The following is an 18915-nucleotide window of genomic DNA, read 5'->3' on the forward strand; positions in this document are numbered from 1 at the left end:
CACATGTTGCACTGTTACAGGGTAATATGTGCATATATCCACATGTACAGTAGCTAATGTGATACTGCCTACATTGCTGAAATTCTGAGTATGTGTGCACAACTGTGCATTAAAATAACCACCCTCAATGCAGATAGACCTGACACCCATGCACTGGTATGCAGAGCCTGACACAATGACTAATACAGTTTTACGCTGTTAAACAAAGTAACTTTACCTGGATGCTCCTCTGATGTGGACACTGTAGCACCCACTCCAGGATGTATGGGTTGATGGATTCCTGGGATCTGGTGGTTGATTCTAGGCTTGCCAGGAATTCCTCTGTGGCTGTGAGTGGTTGTTCTGTTGAAGACCCTCCACCAGCACAATCCCTGGCCACAGCAGCTGTCCTTTGACATGCTGCATTGAGCATATCTGTGGCCCTGTGCCAGACATCCTCACAGGCCCTTTCCTGATGTCCACTTTGGTTAACTGCCCTAACAAGGTTGCCTCACAATGTCACATGCTAGTCATGATGTTGGCAACCACTTGAAAGTAGAATGTGATGATGCAGTCTGAGGCCATCCAGGATAACAGCATTCTTAGCAGCTGTGAATGGGGGGTGCCTTGTGTGATACATTGTTCCTGAAAGACAACAAGAAAGGGACCAATTACAGGACCAGATACATGGACATCCACAATGTATAGACCCTGCACAACCATTACAGCCTGCACTATCCACCACTCCCTCACACATCATACCCCACAGTCTATCAACACACTACATGTGTGGCTATCACAAAGATAGTAGCAATACTGGGTATATCCCTGTGTACTGTGACAGAGTCTGCTCTGTGTCTCTACACCCATCACTGCAGTATACTGTGGTGTGTCTCCTGTGGGCAAACTCACAATAATATGTCATACAGCCACTGTCGGGCAAATAGCTGTGTGATATTACAACAACTATATGAGGACAGTCCAGCAACAGAAATGTGTCACAGACACCAATGCAAACCTACTGTAGTATATGTTCCCTGTAGACATCCCACCTCCCCACTGCACAGATGTTTGTGGACTGTAAAAGTGTGCCTCATGAATGTGTTCCTTTTGGCACAAACATGTGGATGTCTGACAAATGGATGGCCAATCATTGATGGTTGTTGATGGATCGCATGCATACCCCTCAGAAAACACATATGCTACAGTAATATGTATTAGTGTATTCATAGTTTTATGTTGAATGGCCAGTACCTATCCACCATCACTGAGGTTGGGCCTATGCCCCTCCCATTACTTATGGCTTTGACCGAATCCCTGATATAGGGAGTTGACAGGTATGTTAGCCATAGCTCTCAATCAATGAAGGATGAATGTCAACAAAACAGTGACCTAGTCAGGGTACATCAGTGACAGTCAGTGACACCAGTAGAATATCAGCACTATTTATGTGTGGCATTGACAGACTGAGAATATGTGAATGAGAGTATATCACTTGATGTTACAGGAGTGTACACCTTTACTTATTGTCACTATGTCTAACATAGACTCCACTAGCTTTCCTACAACAGCCGACCATTGTAGGAGGAAGTAACAGGGGCGAACTGGGATTTGACTCAAAGCAGGGACAGTTGATAGGCATGCCTGCAGCTACTGGATAGCAGAGTATCACCAACATGTCAGTACCACAGATGTATGACAGGCCTACTGTTGTAATCCCTATTCACAATACCTCCATCCTACCATATGCATCCCATTATATGGGGAAATATATTACCTATCTGGCAGAGTGAAGTACTCCTTTTTTTGAAGTGTTCCTGTGCAAATAGCTTGAAACTCCATTGTCTGTGTGCAAACAACATACAGACCTGTTCCCCATAGTCAGTTTATTGCCTTTTGAAGGTAATGCTTATTAATGGGTAATTGCCTGTGTACCAATCTGTGGCTCAGACTTGCTAATTGCATCCAAAACAGGTGGTTTGTACTTTCATTAGCCAATGACATGGCACCACAGTGCAATATTTAAGGTCTTCATGTAGGCCTTGGCCCCTTTCTTAGTCTTTGGATGGACATTAGTGAGGTGTGGAGACTACAGCATCACAGAGGGTAAGTACAAATACTGTCCACTGTTGGGATTTCTGAAGTATGTCCACAGTTTTGCATGATATGTTTGGCCATTGTCGCATGACATTGTGATTATCTGGAAGTTCAGTGGTAAGCACTATGGGTTGAGGTCAGTAAGGAGAGGTAGACATGTGAATGTCAGATGTCATATCCATCAGACTATGCATGGTAACACAGTAGCTGGTATTCTATCAGCTCACTATATTTGTAGGGGCAAACTCTGAAACATGCCTGTTGTTGTATTTTTGCCCCGCCACTATTTATAGTTCATAGGTTCATAGGTGTGTACTAGGCTAATGGCCCTGGGGCCTTTACAAGCCTAAACCATAGGATTACCCTGACATTGTGCCATCTGACCTTAGTTCCCAGTGTCTCTGTCGAGTAGAGCGACTGGAGTTATTCCCGGGGTGAATTTTCTATTTCCCATCTACTCATCAAGATTTCTGTTGAAGAGGGTCATCGAGGTGCTCTGCTTGACATGCATGGGAAGTCTATTCCATAGCATGGGCAGTCTCTGGGTTATGAACCTGTCCCTCCCACACAATCTGTTGATTGTAGTAATGAGATTGAGGTCTCTGGAGTGTGTGGTGCGGAGGGATTGGGATTTCTTTAGATGTAGCATTTCTAACAGAGCTGGGACAGACATGGCTTTGTAAGTCAAGCAGAGATAGCCTCTAAGTAGGTGAAATGAGACAGAGAATAGTTGGAGTTTTTGAGTCTGTCCATATAGCACAAGTGTTTAAGGTCTAGGATCCTCTTTGTGAGGTACTATTGTGGCCTCTCAAGTTGTTGCAGGTGTCTAGTGAGGTACGTGCCAAATGGAGCATTATACTCAATGATTGGCCTAATGAAGGAAGAGTAGAGGGAGACAATGACCTTTTTCTTTCTGGATGAAAAACCCTTAGTAATGAGATGGGCCACATAGAAGGACTTTCTGATCACAGTGGCAATGTGGTGATCAAAAGAGAGGTTGCTGTCAGCCTGTGTTCCCAGATATCTTATAATGCCTTCTATGTTCAGTGGACTACCACTTGATGTGGTAATTCATGGAACTGGGTCTTTCCCAAAGGGGAGGATGACACATTTTTGGGCATTGAGCTTAAGGCCATGGTTCTGATACCATTCATTGGCCTCAGTGAGGCCTTTCTGTAGGATGTTAACATCACTTGGGGAGTTAATAATAGCTACCAACTTGCAATCATCTGCAAACTTTGTCAGCCAGAGTACCTTAGTCTTGGCCTGGACTTCAGAGAAGTAGATACGAAACAGGAGAGGACCCAGGACCAAACCTTGTGGGACTCCACTCGTGACTGGTCGGCAGTCTGACTTGGAGTCAGCTACTTTCAAACTGTGGGTTCTATCTGTGAGCCAGTTTGCAACCCATCTAGTGATAAAGGGGGGTTGATGCCTAGCTTAGTGAGTTTTTCTATGATTCCTGAGTGGGGAATGGTATCAAAGGCCTTGGCCAGATCAAGGTAGGCTGTATTAACCACCTTGCCTTCATCCACAGTTCTGGTGACTGACTCAAAGAAGTCAACCAAATTGAGCAGACATGATCTACCCTTCACAAAACCAAACAGTGTGTGGGATCCAGAGTTTGGGGATTCCCTATATCCTTGTTTATTAGGTCCATGATGATGCATTCCATAGCTTTGCATATCAAACTCATCAGGCTAATGGAGCGATAGTTCCCAGGGTCTGTAATCACTCCTCCTTTGTGGAGAGGGATGAATGTAGCAGTGTCCCATTTGGTAGGGACAAAGCCTGAGGTGAGGCTGTGATTGAACAGGGCACACAGGTGAGGTGCCAGTTCACTCTGTAGTTCATGTAGAACACAGCCAGGGATATTGTCAGGTGCCATAGAAGTTGTATTTTTGGCCTTGGACAGTGCTGTTTTAACCTGTGCAGCAGAAATACTGGGTGCCTGGGAATCTACTGGTATTGTGATTGGTCCCTGGGGGGTAAAGTTGGCACTAAATCTGTTGGCCGGTATATTGGCAATATCTGTTGGCTCGGTGTAGGAGGTACCATTGTGCAGTAGCTCAGAGCAGATCTGGGTATTGCCATGGAGATTCTTTACATAATTATAGAAGGCCTTGGTTTTGTCTTTACTATATGCTGCAATTCTGTTTTCATATCTAGCTTTAGAGGATTTGACGAGGGATCTCAAGTTTTTGTTGAGGCTGATAAGGGAGTTTTTCCAGTCTTGGGACATCACTTTATTCTGCATCAGTTTCCTCCTTCTGTTGTACAGTTTGTTTATGGCAGGGAACCACCAGATTGGCTTCCTTTTGTTGGAGGAGATCACCTTGGTTCAACTGGGTATAGCGAGATCCATGCATTTGTGTACGTGTCCGTACAGTGCATTGGTGTATGCTTTGGCAGTCATGCAACTATTCTCTATTTGGATGGGTGCCATGAAGTTAGCCACCTCTGTTTTTAGGAGTCCAAAATTAGCTTTGGAGAAGTTTTTCATGGTGGTTTCCTTTGGGGGAGGGGTGGGAGGGATGTGGATTTCCAAGATGATTAGTTTGTGGTCAGATCTAACCAGGGAGGAGTTGACTATAGGTGGAGAGCAATGGTCACCAATGTTAGTAATGACCAGTCCAAGGATTTTTCTACCTCTATTGAGGGTAAGAATGAACTGGTCCAGGGTATTGGAATTAATGAATTCCAAGAAACATTTGGCAAGTGTATTGGTACATGAGTAGTTTTCCCTGTTAATGGAGGGGTAGTTGAAGTCACCCAGTATGAGAGTGTTAGGTTGGACCCTAATATTCTCCAGGGTGCTTAGGAATGTGAAGTATGCATGGTTGTGTCTGGTCCCTTTTTCTAGGGGGGGTTGTGAGGTATGGTAGGCCTGTAGCAGCTTGCTTAACATGCAGCAGCATATGTTCCAGGCTGTAGCTGCTGCTGCAGCCTAGGACATATGGGGGAGGGGGTGCAAACTCTTTGGAGGACAGCAAGTTGTATGTGTAACTGAGGCAGCAGTGTCAGCTGTGTCATCACAGCAGTACCAGGGATAGGGTACCCTTTACAGTCTAATCCAGGCATGTGCATAAGGTGCATCTGTTATGTAACTGTGTCAATCACAGAGTAGTAGGTAGCATATAGTTTGGCTATAGAAATATGTGCAGTGTGTCCCTAACTACAGGCTTTTGACTTGCAAACATAGGTAGCAGTTAATGCAATAGCAGCAACCTGTGTGGGTTAAAATTGCATGACTCAGTCATTACTTGCTGTGCTCACATGAATGTAATTGATGTGCAACACACTGGATTTGAACTCACGGCTGCGGGTGGCAAAATACACTACATGCAAGACATACAACAGACTGAGCTAATGTGTCAGTGCTGTAGCAGATGTATTTGCAAGATATATGTGCATACATACTGTCTTTGACAAACATCTGCATCCATCATTATGTGCATGGATTTCAAAGACAGTTGCTGTGCAGCAGGGTCCCAATTGTATATATATACTTTGCCATTGCTCCCTTAGCAGATGTGTTTTAAGATGTTGCTGATAAAAGGAAACAATTAACTGCTATCATACCTCTCAACCTGTTAAAGTAAGAAATCTGGACAAAGCCATAAATAAAAGTGGGACAAAGGCCCATGAATAGGGACAATCTATAAATATTGCTCTTACAAACTTAGAATGATGATAAAATAACAGGTTTTGCATTAGCATGTGTTTTCTGAAGGGTATGAGGTGTGACACTGAAATGTCTGTCGTGATTTTCTAACCTCAGTCTTTAGTGCCTTGCCACTACTTTGCCAGAAAAATATGCTTTTATGAAAACTGGGCCAAAATTAGGAGGCAAAACTCTGGACAATCTGTAACAATCTGTACAGTTGACAGGTATGCCTGCTATCCCAGACCTCATGTACATCCTTTATTGTTTATTTGGTTGTGTACTGGCGTAGTTTTGCATCACAGTCCAAGCTACACTCCCATTTTCCCTGTTATATGTCCTTGCAGTGTGTCAGTGGCAATCAATATATTTTGCTGGAAACAGTTGTTTGAGTTCACAGGTGAGTGGCCTAGTGGGTAATGCACTATACTGTAGTTGGCAGGGGTCTGGGTTTGAGCTGTAACAGAGGGGTTTATTTTGTAGATGTGCCTAACACTTTGATAAACACATACAATCAATAAGGCACTTTTAAACACATTTAAGTGGGTTTGCACGGTTTTGTGCTATGAGCCGCTTAGCTCCACTCAAACACATGCTAAAAATTAATAAAGAAAAGAAAAGGGGGGTGATAGGACAGTGGTGAAATGGGGGCAAGCAGGGGAAAACATACTGAAAGGCAGGTAGGGTTGTGCAGGAAGGATGTGGGAAAGGACCATAGCTTTCCTTTTCTTGTACAGCAACAACTGTGCAGTTTTATAGACGTTGTGCATGAATTTGGACCCTCAAACCCCAGAGAGAGGGGTGAGGACAACATTAATGTGTTGTCAAGCCAATTGGACCTAATTAGTTGTGTCCAGTGGACACATGTGAGAAATGAAGAACTATGTTATGGGGCAATATTTTTTGTGGGACAGGTGCCCACTTTTTTTTTTTAAGGAGAGAGTGGAATGTTGAAGAAGGAATGTAGGTATTTATGGGAAAGTAAGTTGGTTAGGAGAGGTGGCATTTGCAGACAGACAACACAGACAAGACAGCATACAAGGGCTGTGTGTGACACATGAGGGGGTAAATACCTTGGACAGGGAGGGTGTTATGGAATCAGAGATGCATGTGCCCTCAGACAACAGCAGTGTGGCTGAGCTCCCCATCCATGATCAGTCAACACTGCTCCTTCACAGTCCCAAAGGTGGCTGCGCTGGAGGCTGTGCACCAGGGCCACCAGGACCCACCAGGTTGTCAATTCTGCCCTCAATCTGGTGCAAGCATTTTTCATAACTCCTACACACAATCCTGTGCACCATGGCAAGTAGTTGATCCTGGGTGACTGCCTCCCCTCAGCCACCGCTCCTGCCTTGCCCCCTGAGGCAGTTCCACCCAGAGGTGGTTCAGGGCCAGTGGATGGGACACCAACAGCTTGGGTTCCAGACATGCTAGGACCCAGTGCCATGGCCAGCTGAGGTAGGGTAGGTGGATCAGCAGGAACTGGCCTACCCTGACATGCTGTGGGGTGATAGAGGTATAGCAATGTGTATAGGTTAGTTATGAACAAAACATTTTGTTAGTTATAACAGCATGCCAGAACAGTAGAAATAACCCATTAACATATCAATGCATAGTATATGGAACACAACAATTAATAAAACAACAGTCGGTATATTAACAGCATGCAAGTAACAGTTATGGAATAAGGCCAACAAAATTGGTAATTCAACAGGATATGTTAATATGTAACCATTGTAATACAAAATAATAATAAAACACATGCACCAAAATAAAGTTTAAAGAACAACATATGTTAATAGTAAATCATAACCAATGTATAACAATAATACATTTAGATGAAGATAAGGGGTGGGGAGACAGAGAGAAATACAGTCCATTAATACTGATATATGTTATATAGTTTATAACAGTACTCTACAGGTCTATCCTTCCTTTATGTTTAACAGTGCCCTATAGCTGCTGTAGCATGTAAATACCTCTCAAGCTATCCACATGGGATAGTATGGGCCAAACAGTAACACCTGCAGGTACACATCTACATTGAACACTTACACATTAGGTGGCCCTATATAACTACCACGGTGTACTGTGGACTGATGTACTGTGACTGTGCTATTGACATAATCATGTCAAGGATACATGCGTGACAGAGGGATTACACAACAGTAATTACAGTCCGTAACAGCACAGCACTTGAGAGACATACATGTGTATAGTACAGAGAGTAAACAACTATCATGCTGTCCTTGGCAGGCATGGGGATAGAACTTTAGCAAACTTTCACAGGCACTCCAGACATACAGCCATACCAAGATTATACATTTTATTTATTTTATTTTATTACTATTGTACTTTTTGCCTTTATTTTATGAAGTCTTATCACATTCCTGGTCAATGCTCTTAACAGTCTGTTTCATCTGAGCATGCACACTATTTACTCATAATAAGGGCTACTTCACACATTTACCTGTATTTCCTGTGGAGAGAACATCTGTCATCAAAACAAAACTGATTCAGTAATATTTATTAGTACATGGTATTGGATTTGAACCTTGGTCTGTGTGTGGCAAAATGTACATGAGACAGAGCATTAAACAAATGGAACTATTGACTCACTGTTAACTACTAGCTGACTGATATTTGCATTGAGCTTACCTGGAAACAAAATATGACCTAGTAATAGTACTACAGTTTTATATTAGACTGCAGTGACAGTTGAACACACATGCATGAGATTCATACATGACAGAGATTCTAGGTAAACTATACATCACTACATAGAATGCAGGTGTACACAATATACTGTTAGTCGGTGGAAATATCTGTGAATTCTACAAACCATATCAGATTATTGGGTTGGCTAGCTCACCCATATACAGTACAGATAGTATATATGCAGTCTACAACTATTACACTGTCATACTTGCCTTCAGCACCGTACCTCGGAGCATCAATGCATATAGCTGAAATGCAATGGTTAATACAAGACAATACTGATATATACAATATACCTGGGGTGTTAATGGTATTGCTTCAGATATTACTGCAGAACAGTTGTCATAATGCATTTCTTGTACTACAGCTCTAAATCTACAGTTTATTTATTTTATTTATTTATTGACATTTGTTAACCGGGTTTGTCCAACTGGGCTTGTGGCCCATTTTCAGTGGAGACCCAAGGGGAAAAGCTCCAGTAGTACATTTTAAACAAGTACAATTTTAAACAATATTGATATAATAGCAGTTATAGCAAAAATATTCACATATGTTGGGTTACATGCATAAAGTTAACATTGCATTAAAAAGAAGCTAAGTAACAATTTTACATTGATATAGTTCAATAGGTCAACAATAATTTTTTTTTGTTTGTATACGATTATGCAAATATATAGTAGACACATTGGAGAGAGATGTGTAATGAGGTACTAAGTATGGTCCTTTTGAGGGTACATAAAGGGAAGGAAGACTAGGTAGGGTCATGGCAAGGGCAGGTTCTGGAATTGAGAAAATAAGCTTTTAGTTAATTCTTAAAGTGTGAGGTGTGGAGAAGGTAAGTCAAGGGGAAGTTTGTTCCAAGCATGGGCAAGGGAGTGTTTGTAGAGTAGTTTGCCTACTGACCTTTTTGGGTGGTAGATATCAAGTAATTGTTGGTTAGAAATACAGAGGGTCTGGGATGGGATGTAGATGGAGACTAAAGAAGATAGAGATGGACAGAAGGAGGGTTTATAAAGAATAGAGTGTAGCATATGAAATTGATAAGATAGCAGAAATTGGGGAAGTTCAAGCCATTGAAGAGAGTTTAAAGAAATGCAGTGGTGTGAGTTGTATGGGGAGTTAGTAATGAATCTGGCAATTTTATGGTAACTCTGTCGGAGTTTGTTTAGAGTGGAGGCCTGGATATTGGTAAGAAATGGGGTGGCATATAAGAGGGAAGGGAGGAGGAGTGCCTGGCCCAGGGTAAGTTTAGATTCAGGGGTTAGGAATTTTTTTGTTCCGATATAGCAGACATAGTTTCTGGTTTGTTTTTTTTATACATTGTAGTATGTGTAGGTTGAACTTTAGTTCGTCATTGATAATGACCCCTAGGAGTTTTGTGTGGGTGTCAGGTTGGATAGTTGTATTGTTAGAAGATGTAATAAAAAAGGAGGTTTTGTGATGAGAAAGAGAACGGGGAAGGAAAAGTAGGAGTTTGGTCTTTTTAGGATTTAGAATCAATAGGTTGTTAGAGAGCCATTGTTCAGTGGATAGTAGGGCATGTTGGGTCAGGGAGTGTAGTTCATGAATGTTATTTGAGATGGATATAAGTATGGAGATGTTGGCATACTGAATAAGGGAGGATTCTTTGCATGAGGTGTAAAGATCATTGGTGAAGATGTTAAACAAAAGGGATCCCAAGATGGAGCCTTGGGGAACACCAGTGGAGATGGGAAGGAAAGGTGAGGAGGATGATAGCCATTTGACAGATTGTTCCCTGCCAGATAGGTAACTATTAAACCAGCCAAGTGCGGAGGGGGATAGGTGGAGATTTGCGAGTTTGGATAGTAGTAGAGGATGAGAGACAGTATCAAAGGCTTTGGAGAGATCTAGAAAGAGACAGGAAATAAGTTTATTGTTGTCTAGAGCCTCTGCAATGATATGAGTGAAGGAGAGGAGGGCAGTGGTGGTGCTGTGGTGAGGACGACATCCATGTAGGATAGGGTAAAGTAAGTGATGTGTGAGGAGGTGATTGAGAAGCTGTGAGTGAATACATTTTTCTAATATCTTGGAGAGGAGGGACAGAATGGCAATGGGTTGGTAGTTTGAGGGGTCAGTGGAGTTTCCATCTTTATGAAGAGGGATAGTGAAAAAAGATTTCTAAAGGGTGGGGACAGTTGATTCCAGAATAGATCGATTAATTAGTATAGATATAGGATAGGCAATTGAGTCAGCAGCAAGTTTGAGGAATGTAGGAGATAGATTGTCAGTGGAAGGAGAGCAAGGTTTTAGCTTGAGTAGTAGAGATTTGATGAAAGTAAAAGAAAACAAAGTTGTGTTAGTGGGACCTGGAGGGGTGGGTGTCAAAGTAGAGTTTGGCTTAGAGGTTATCAGATTTTGGATGGAAGAGATAAAGTGTTTATTCAGGAGGGTAGCTGTTTCCTGAGAGGAAGAGTTATGGTATGGAGAGGGATTAGAGGGCTTTGCAGGATAGAGGATGTTGTTGAGAGTTGACCAAAATTTTCAAGGATTGGATTTGTTGTTAAGCTGAGCAGAGCTATAGTATAACTTTTTGTCATTAGTTGTGTGTTTTTTTTTGCAAGGTTCCTCAGTTGCCTGTATTTTTGAAGAAAACGTGGTTGTTTAGTTTTAGTCCAGGTTTTCCAAGCACAATCTCTTTGTTTCATAAGGGACCTAGTCTCTTTGGAGAGCCAGGGAGCATGATTTGATTTTACTCTGATCTTCCTAGAGGGAGCTAAGGAGTTTAGAGTATTCATGAAGATGCTATTGAAAGTGCTTACAACATCGTTTAGGGGGAGGTGTTTTAGGATGGACCAATCTATGTTGTGGAGAATGGAGTTAAATTGGGATGAATTGAAAGTCGATAGTTTTCAACAGTCTTTGATAAGGTGGGGTTTAGGAATATGGGAGTAGTGTCTTAAGATGGTGGTAGGGAGATGATCACTGAGGGAGTCGGGTAAGGTGCTGGGAATGTGGTATTGGTGGGGGGAATTGGTAAGGATCCAGTCTATGAGCTGGAAGTGGAATTTTTATGGAAGCAAGTGGGAGATGTTATAAGTTGGTGGAAGCCGTGTAGGTGGATACTGAGTTGGAGGGAGTCAGTTGTGAGTTTGGTCCAATCAATGTTGACATCACCAAGGATAAGTGTCTCATATAGTATGTTGTGGGAGAACCAGGATAGGATGTTTTCAAGAATGGGCAGAATGTTACCAGGAGGAAGGTAGATAGAGGTAATTGCAAGTTTTTTGTGGGGATTCAGATGGCAGTCAAGGATGATGATTTCAGCTGGGAGGAAGTCAGGAATTGGGGACGGGTATGGTGAGAGGTTAAGTTTGTTTGAGTAGAGCATGGCCACACCACCACCTTTTTTTACAGGTTTATCAGATCGGAAGATATTATAACCTGGTGGGAGTATTTCACTATTTGAGATTTGTGGCTTCAGCCAGGTTTCAGATAGAGAGAGAATGTGAGGGCTATTGAGAGCTATCCATGAGTGCAACTCAGATAATTTATTTGCTAGACTCTGAATATTCAATGAGTAAATAGTTAAATATTTGGATGGAGATGATTGTTGTGACTGAGGTTGGTGACTGTTAGAGGAGTAAGATGGGGGCAGTGTAGAGGTAGTTTTGGGAAGAGAAGAGGGGCCAGGGTTGGGATGGATATATCCAGAACAAAGTAGGTTTTTAGTGAGGAGAGAGTGTGTAATAGATGCTAGATGGAGTTTGTATAGTTTTGACTTAGCTTTGTGGGAAGGTTTAAAAACCTGTACTATGGATAGTTTATATAGACTTGAGTTAGAGGTAGTAAAGAGGTTAGGGGAGATAGTAAAAGATGAAGTAGTTGGATATATGTTGTATGAGTGAGAAGTTGGTGAACATAGGAGTGGGTCAGAGAGATTGGATTGGTAAGAGTTGAAGATAGAGAGAATAAGGAGTAGTGTAGAAGATATTAGAAAATAATACATGTTGGAATAAAATATGGACAGATAGAGTAGGTAGAGACAGTGGTATAGAGGAAGTGGTGCTGAGAAGATTGACAGATTAGTAAGGTGGTTGTGGCAATAGGCAGGAAGTGGAATTGTAGTGGCTAGTGGGACAGGAAGGGGAGGGATAGTTAGGTATAAAGGTAATTGTAATGGGGTGGGTGAGAATGGGGGTAGGGTAGGGGAGTGAAGTGAGCCCGAGTGTAGCGAGGGTGAAAGGAGCGGGGCTAGCACCCTGGTCAAGATGAAGTCATAGAAACAATCAGAAAAAGATAGTGAAAAACTAGCCTGAGAGACAAGGATATTAAGTTCCTAAAGGTATAGTGACTAGAAATAAAATAAAAACAAATAAAATATGAGCAGAAGTAAGCTCACCCATTAATATGTAAGCTTACTTATAAAAGGCAAAAAAAGAGAGAGAAATCCAGACCAGTAAATGCAATAAGTCCAAAGGCTGGGAAAGAAGCGAACCAACCCAAAAATAGCTCACTTAAAACTTTATTTGAAAATAAAACAAAAATAAATGTCATCAAGCGCTTTCGCCTGGATAAATACCAGGCTTTATCAAGATAATTTGTTTTAAAAATCAAAAATGAACAAAAAATATACAAAAATAATTTTATTCAATAACTTTATTTGTTTATTTAATTTATGATTTTTTACTTTTTTATATATATATTATTTTGTTCATTTTTACACAAGGTGCGTTGAACACACATTCTGGGATTCCACAAAACTTTATTTACATTAAGCAAACAGTTTTTGTAGTTGGTTAACGAGGTTCCCAGTATTTGCTTGCTCTTAAATAGGTTTTAAAAGTATTGTTATTATTTATAACTGAATTGGTTTTAGACAGCTTATTCAACTTATTTGGCTTGTTTTTAGTGATTCAATTAATCATTTGATTATTTTAATTACCTAATTTACGAGACATTGGTCATGTGATTTTATTGAATGTAGTATTTAAACCTGTGATTTTTAAAACAAATTATCTTGATAAAGCCTGGTATTTATCCAGGCGAAAGCGCTTGATGGCTTTTATTTTCAAATAAAGTTTTAAGTGAGCTATTTTTGGGTTGGTTCGCTTCTTTCCCAGCCTTTGGACTTATTAAGCTTATAAAAGGACACTGGCGTCAAGCTACACAAGTAGGTTTACTTGAAGCAAACATAATGCTCTATGGTTAAAATAAGCTACAATAGAGAGGGCCTTTGGAGGGGGAGAGAGAAGGATTACTAGCAGCTAAAAGCAGGACAAAAAATAAAAAAAAAAAATATGTAAGAGTCTGAAGACAGTAAACTAGGGCAGGTGCACTAGGAAAGGCAGTTATGAGTGAGGCTAGAAATGAATTCAGGGAAGGGTAAAGTACAGAACAGCAGAATATACACAGAAACAGTATGAGGATAATGGGTAACCAAAGAGAAAGGATAGGAGCTGCTGGAGACTGCTTTTCGTGGTGACTAGCAAAAAAAAACACTGTAAATTCTTGTTGTGCTTACAAAGTCTAGCAATAATTAAAAGATTAGCTTATGTAGTAGTAATTGACTGGGACACATACTTCAGTGGTATTATTTTAAGCTTAAAATGGTGGCTTCTGGACCGATGGTTAGAGTTGCAGGGTATCTGTTAAGGTCCTCAAACCTGTGTTTTCTGTACTGTGGCCAGGAGAAAACCACAGGGAAAAATCTAGTAGGGTTCGATGGTATTATTTTAAGCTTAAAATGGTGGCTTTTGGGCTGATGGTTAGAGTTGCAGGGTATCTGTTAAGGCCATCAAACCTTTGTTGCCTGTACTGTGGCCAGGAGAAAACCGCAGGGAAAAATCCACTAGGGTTCAGTAGTATTATTTTAAGCTTAAAATGGTGGCTTCCGGACCAATGGTTAGAGTTGCAGGGTATCTGTTAATGTCCTCAAACCTGTGTCGCCTGTACTGTGGTCAGGAGAAAAACACAGGGAAAAATCTACTAGGGTTCAGTGGTATTATTTTAAGCTTAAAATGGTGGCTTTCGGATCAATGGTTAGAGTTGCAGGGTATCTCTTAAGGTCCTCAAACCTGTGTTTCCTGTACTGTGGCCAGGAGACAACCGCAGGGAAAAATCCACTAGGGTTCAGTGGTTGTATTTTAAGCTTAAAATGGTGGCTTCCGGACCAATGGTTAGAGTTGCAGGGTATCTGTTAAGGTCCTCAAACCTGTGTTGTCTGTACTGTGGCCAGGAGAAAACCACAGGGAAAAATCTACTAGGGTTCAGTGGTATTATTTTAAGATAAAATGGTGGCTTCCAGACTGATGATTAAAGTTGCAGGGTATCTGTTAAGGTCTTCAAACCTATGTTGCCTGTACTGTGGCCAGGAGAAAACCACAGGGAAAAATCCACTAGGGTTCAGTGGTATTATTTTAAGCTTAAAATGATGGCTTCCGGACTGATGGTTAGAGTTGCAGGGTATCTGTTAAAGGTCCTCAAACCTGTGTTGCCTGTATTGTGGCCAGTAGAAAACCTTAGGGAAAATTCCACTAGGGTTCAGTGGTATTATTTTAAGCTTAAAATGGTGGCTTCCAGACCAATGGTTAGAGTTACAGGGTATCTGTTAAGGTCCTCAAACCTGTGTTGCCTGTACTGCAGCCAGGAGAAAACCACAGGTTTTTATTAGCTAAACCTTGAGGTAGGTAGAGGTATTTTTTGTTTTTATTTCAGAGCAATTGTCATAATTGATTTCATAAAAAATACAGCCCTAATTACACACATATGGCACAACACAGCTTTATTAGGTGTACCTTCATGCAGTTAATGGTATAGTTTTGAGTCTTTATTGCACAACAGTTGATAGAATGCAGGTGTTGGAATACAGCTGTAATTCTACAGTTATTGCAGTAGAAACTGTATTTCATTTATATTATCAGGGTTAATGCTTTACTCTTCCCTGTTTATTGCACTACAGTTGGCAGTAGTCACTTATTTCAGTACAGGCGTATGTCCACATTCATTGCAATACAAAAATCTTTACTGTATGCATCTATTAGCAGATAATGCTTTACTCTTTCTTGCTTATTTGACTATCAATTGAAAATAATCTGTACTCACCACACTCACAGTGGAACCTGAGCAAGTGCCCTGCTTGCTCCTTTAGGTTGTGAGCTCTCTCCTCTGCCACTGTAGGTAGACATGAACACCATTATGCATACCTGTCTATCAAACATTCAAATTAGGTTTTGGTAAAACAATGTTAAGAGTACTTACAAACTTGTGGGGCATTCCCAGACTGAGCTTCCTGGACCCAGGTGTCAAGAAGATCCCCTTTCTAATGCTTCAGGACATCATGGTGGTGATGATGGACCTGCTCACCTGTGCGAGGGATAACTGTAGCACTGGTTAGATTGCATGCCAGCTGGTCCCATGCCTCTGCCTTTCACTATGAGCCCTGGAACTGCTCCTGTAGCAACCAGTCTTCATGGTCTTTCACCAGGAGACCAATCATGACCCTGGACTCCTGAATGCCCCACTGCTGTGCCCAGAAGCATGCACCCTCTCCAACACCTGCCATAGTTCCTGCACAGTTCAAACTCCAACTGGTTATGCTGTATTCCCACCTGTTGCACCTAATATAGCCTGTTTTTCTGAACCTTACATGCCACTGGGCAATATTTAAAAATACACAGCACCACTTGGCACCACACAAACCAATGCAGCTGAGCTGAGCAGTGTTTAAAATGACAATGCTTAGCAGTGCATAAACCAGCTAAGCACAGCCAAGCAGTGTCAAGCACTACCAAGCAGTGCCTAAACAGAGGTTGTTGAAGCAGTGCTTATCACAGCTTAGTGAGACTTAGCAGAGTTTGGCTGTGTGCAGCACATCATACTTTAAAAATAATTGGCATAATTTATATTTTGAAAATAATTGCTTAATTTCTCTTCCATGTATTCAAACCCCACACCAACTGCACATAAGGCTATAATTCTATCCACCTGGCTACGTGGATATCTGGAATGTTGCAATACTTTTGCATATACCTCTAAGCCACATTTAAGCACACACTGTGCAAAGTTTAAAAAATTATTACATACATTGATATGCACTTGGACAGTGCAGGGGGTGTGTTTCTCATCTGTGGACACAGACAATGACCCACTCCCTACACTGATTCTTTAACCATGCCCCACAGCTCCCCCATTAATATGTATGGCATGCTACTGAGGGGGAATGGCATATATGGACATGGTGATGTCTGTGTAGGCTCTACACTATGCCTACATGGAATTTATTAAATCTGGGGGTCTGTTTAGACTTTTTTGACTATAGTTTATGTTTTGTAAAAAGCTGTCAGGGAACATTTTGCTGCCTCCCTTTTGTGTCTTCCTTAGTCACTGTTTTAAAGTCTTACTACCTTCTGAGGTTGTCTATTACTTTTTACTTTTAACTGCAGGCTAGTATTTGTACTGTTGCAGAAGACTTTGAAATTGTACGCCTTTATACATACACATCACTTGTGTCTTGTGTTAGTACCTCATGTTTTCCCCAAATTATCAAAACTTTGTCTTAGTCTTTGATTGAAGTTGGTCTTTTTTTTCCTGTTGCCAACATCTTTTATAACATCTTTACTTTTTATATTTTAGTGATTAATCTATTAAATGTTTATTAATATTTTCATTATTCAAGTATTAAGAAAAGTCCAGCTTCCAATCTTCTTATTTTATTACCACTACAATATATTAACTTGTATCATTATTTTACTGTGAAAAAATCACATAAGTATAGATACATGACTACTAGTTAACAAAAGGACTCATACGTTTTTATAGCAAATGCCTTTATTTCAATGACAGACGTAAAATTTTTCTTCTGGAATATGAAGCAGTCACTATACAATTATTCGTCTTGCAATTTACAATGTAATGGTAAGTACTTATATGTACTGGTTGAGGTCCAGGTCTATTTTCATCAGTAATACTGTGCTTACTTTAATATGACAGAATAACTGTTTTAATTCCTGCAATGGAATGTCTTAAGCCATCTGCAATTAATTAGTATAACAATCAATACTGACAAGTTATGTGCCCATTTCACTTCACAAAATTTCAGTAAGTGTATACTCCATTTCTTTTTATTTGACTGATTTAGTATAATAAAATCACCTAAATAGAAATGAATATATTTACTGAGTACTTCATAATACTATAATAGCCTCACAAGCTGAAATCTGCAGTTTCAAAATTATTCAGTGTCATTTAATTTTTATTTTATAAAAATCTTGACTACTTCTTTTTTAAATAAACCCATATTTACGGGCTGTGAGACCAGGCACTTGATCTGTTATACTCCTCATCAGCTGTGGAGTTGGAATTTTGCCCATGTTCCCACAAAGTCAGCAATTGACAAACTGAAAAAGTCATCAAATGTCATGTGCTTGCTCTTTTATGTGTGAGATCAAGGTACACTGGGGCTTGGGAAGTTTATCCTTTCCCCTGAATTACAGTCTCAGAGTTGATATATACAATAAGCAGGGTTGTGGGGCTACAGAGGGGTTTGCTTCTTGCACCAAACATATTTAACTTTGTTTTTCTGTCTTTTTCAGTTGGTGGATGATTCATCTGTTGTGTTTACTCATTTGCCATTCCACATGTTGGAACTCAATCCTAGCTTAAAGTCATGGATAGTACCCCTGCAGTGCAAGGTTATAATGTCCTTCACACCTTTAGAACTAGCTACTGCACAGGAGGGTGGAGGAGTCTCAGTCTATGTAAGAAACAACCTCACATCCAGACTAGTTTAATTGAAGTCACCTTGTACCATATTTTTGCACCCCTTCCAATCACAAAGTGTAAGAGTCCCTCATCATTCAACCCAATACAATCATCATGGGGGATTTCAACTACCCCTCTATATATTGGAAGTATTTCACCACTTCTAATGCACAAGACCAGAGATTCCTAAACTTTGTTAATACCAGCATCCTGGAAGAGTTTGTCCCTTCACCTACCAGGGTTACAAGCATCCTAAACCTTGTACTAATGAACATGGGGGAGCAATGTTTCTCACCCAATGTAATGTCCTCACTTGTCAGATCAGACCATAAGGCAGTATTGCTTTAAATAAAAATTAAATTTGGGGACCAAGCTGAACTGAAAACCTTTAGCAACTATTCCAAGGCTATCCTCCCTCTACTAAGTAACACCTTAGCTAAATTCCAAGCTTTCCCAAATCCAGGAAACAACATAGCATATGCTAAGCTCTTTACAGAATCCCTGTAAAGCCATCTTGATAGTTGTACAGAAAGCACTGTGCCCACTCATACTAAGAATAACACAAACTCAAAAGACAAGCCACCCAGGTGTAATCACAATATCAAGTGGTTATACAACAAAAGAAAAAAAAAACCTTAGCCAAGCATAGGAGAAAAAAAGACTGACATAGTAAAAGCAATCCTACCAATCTAAACAGGCAGCTAATAGGGATGACTAATACTTCAATGGCTAAATTT

The sequence above is a fragment of the Protopterus annectens genome, chromosome 6.part0 (genome assembly GCF_019279795.1).
Source record: "Protopterus annectens isolate FY-2018-M chromosome 6.part0, PAN1.0, whole genome shotgun sequence".
NCBI classification, from domain to species: Eukaryota; Metazoa; Chordata; order Ceratodontiformes; family Protopteridae; genus Protopterus; species Protopterus annectens.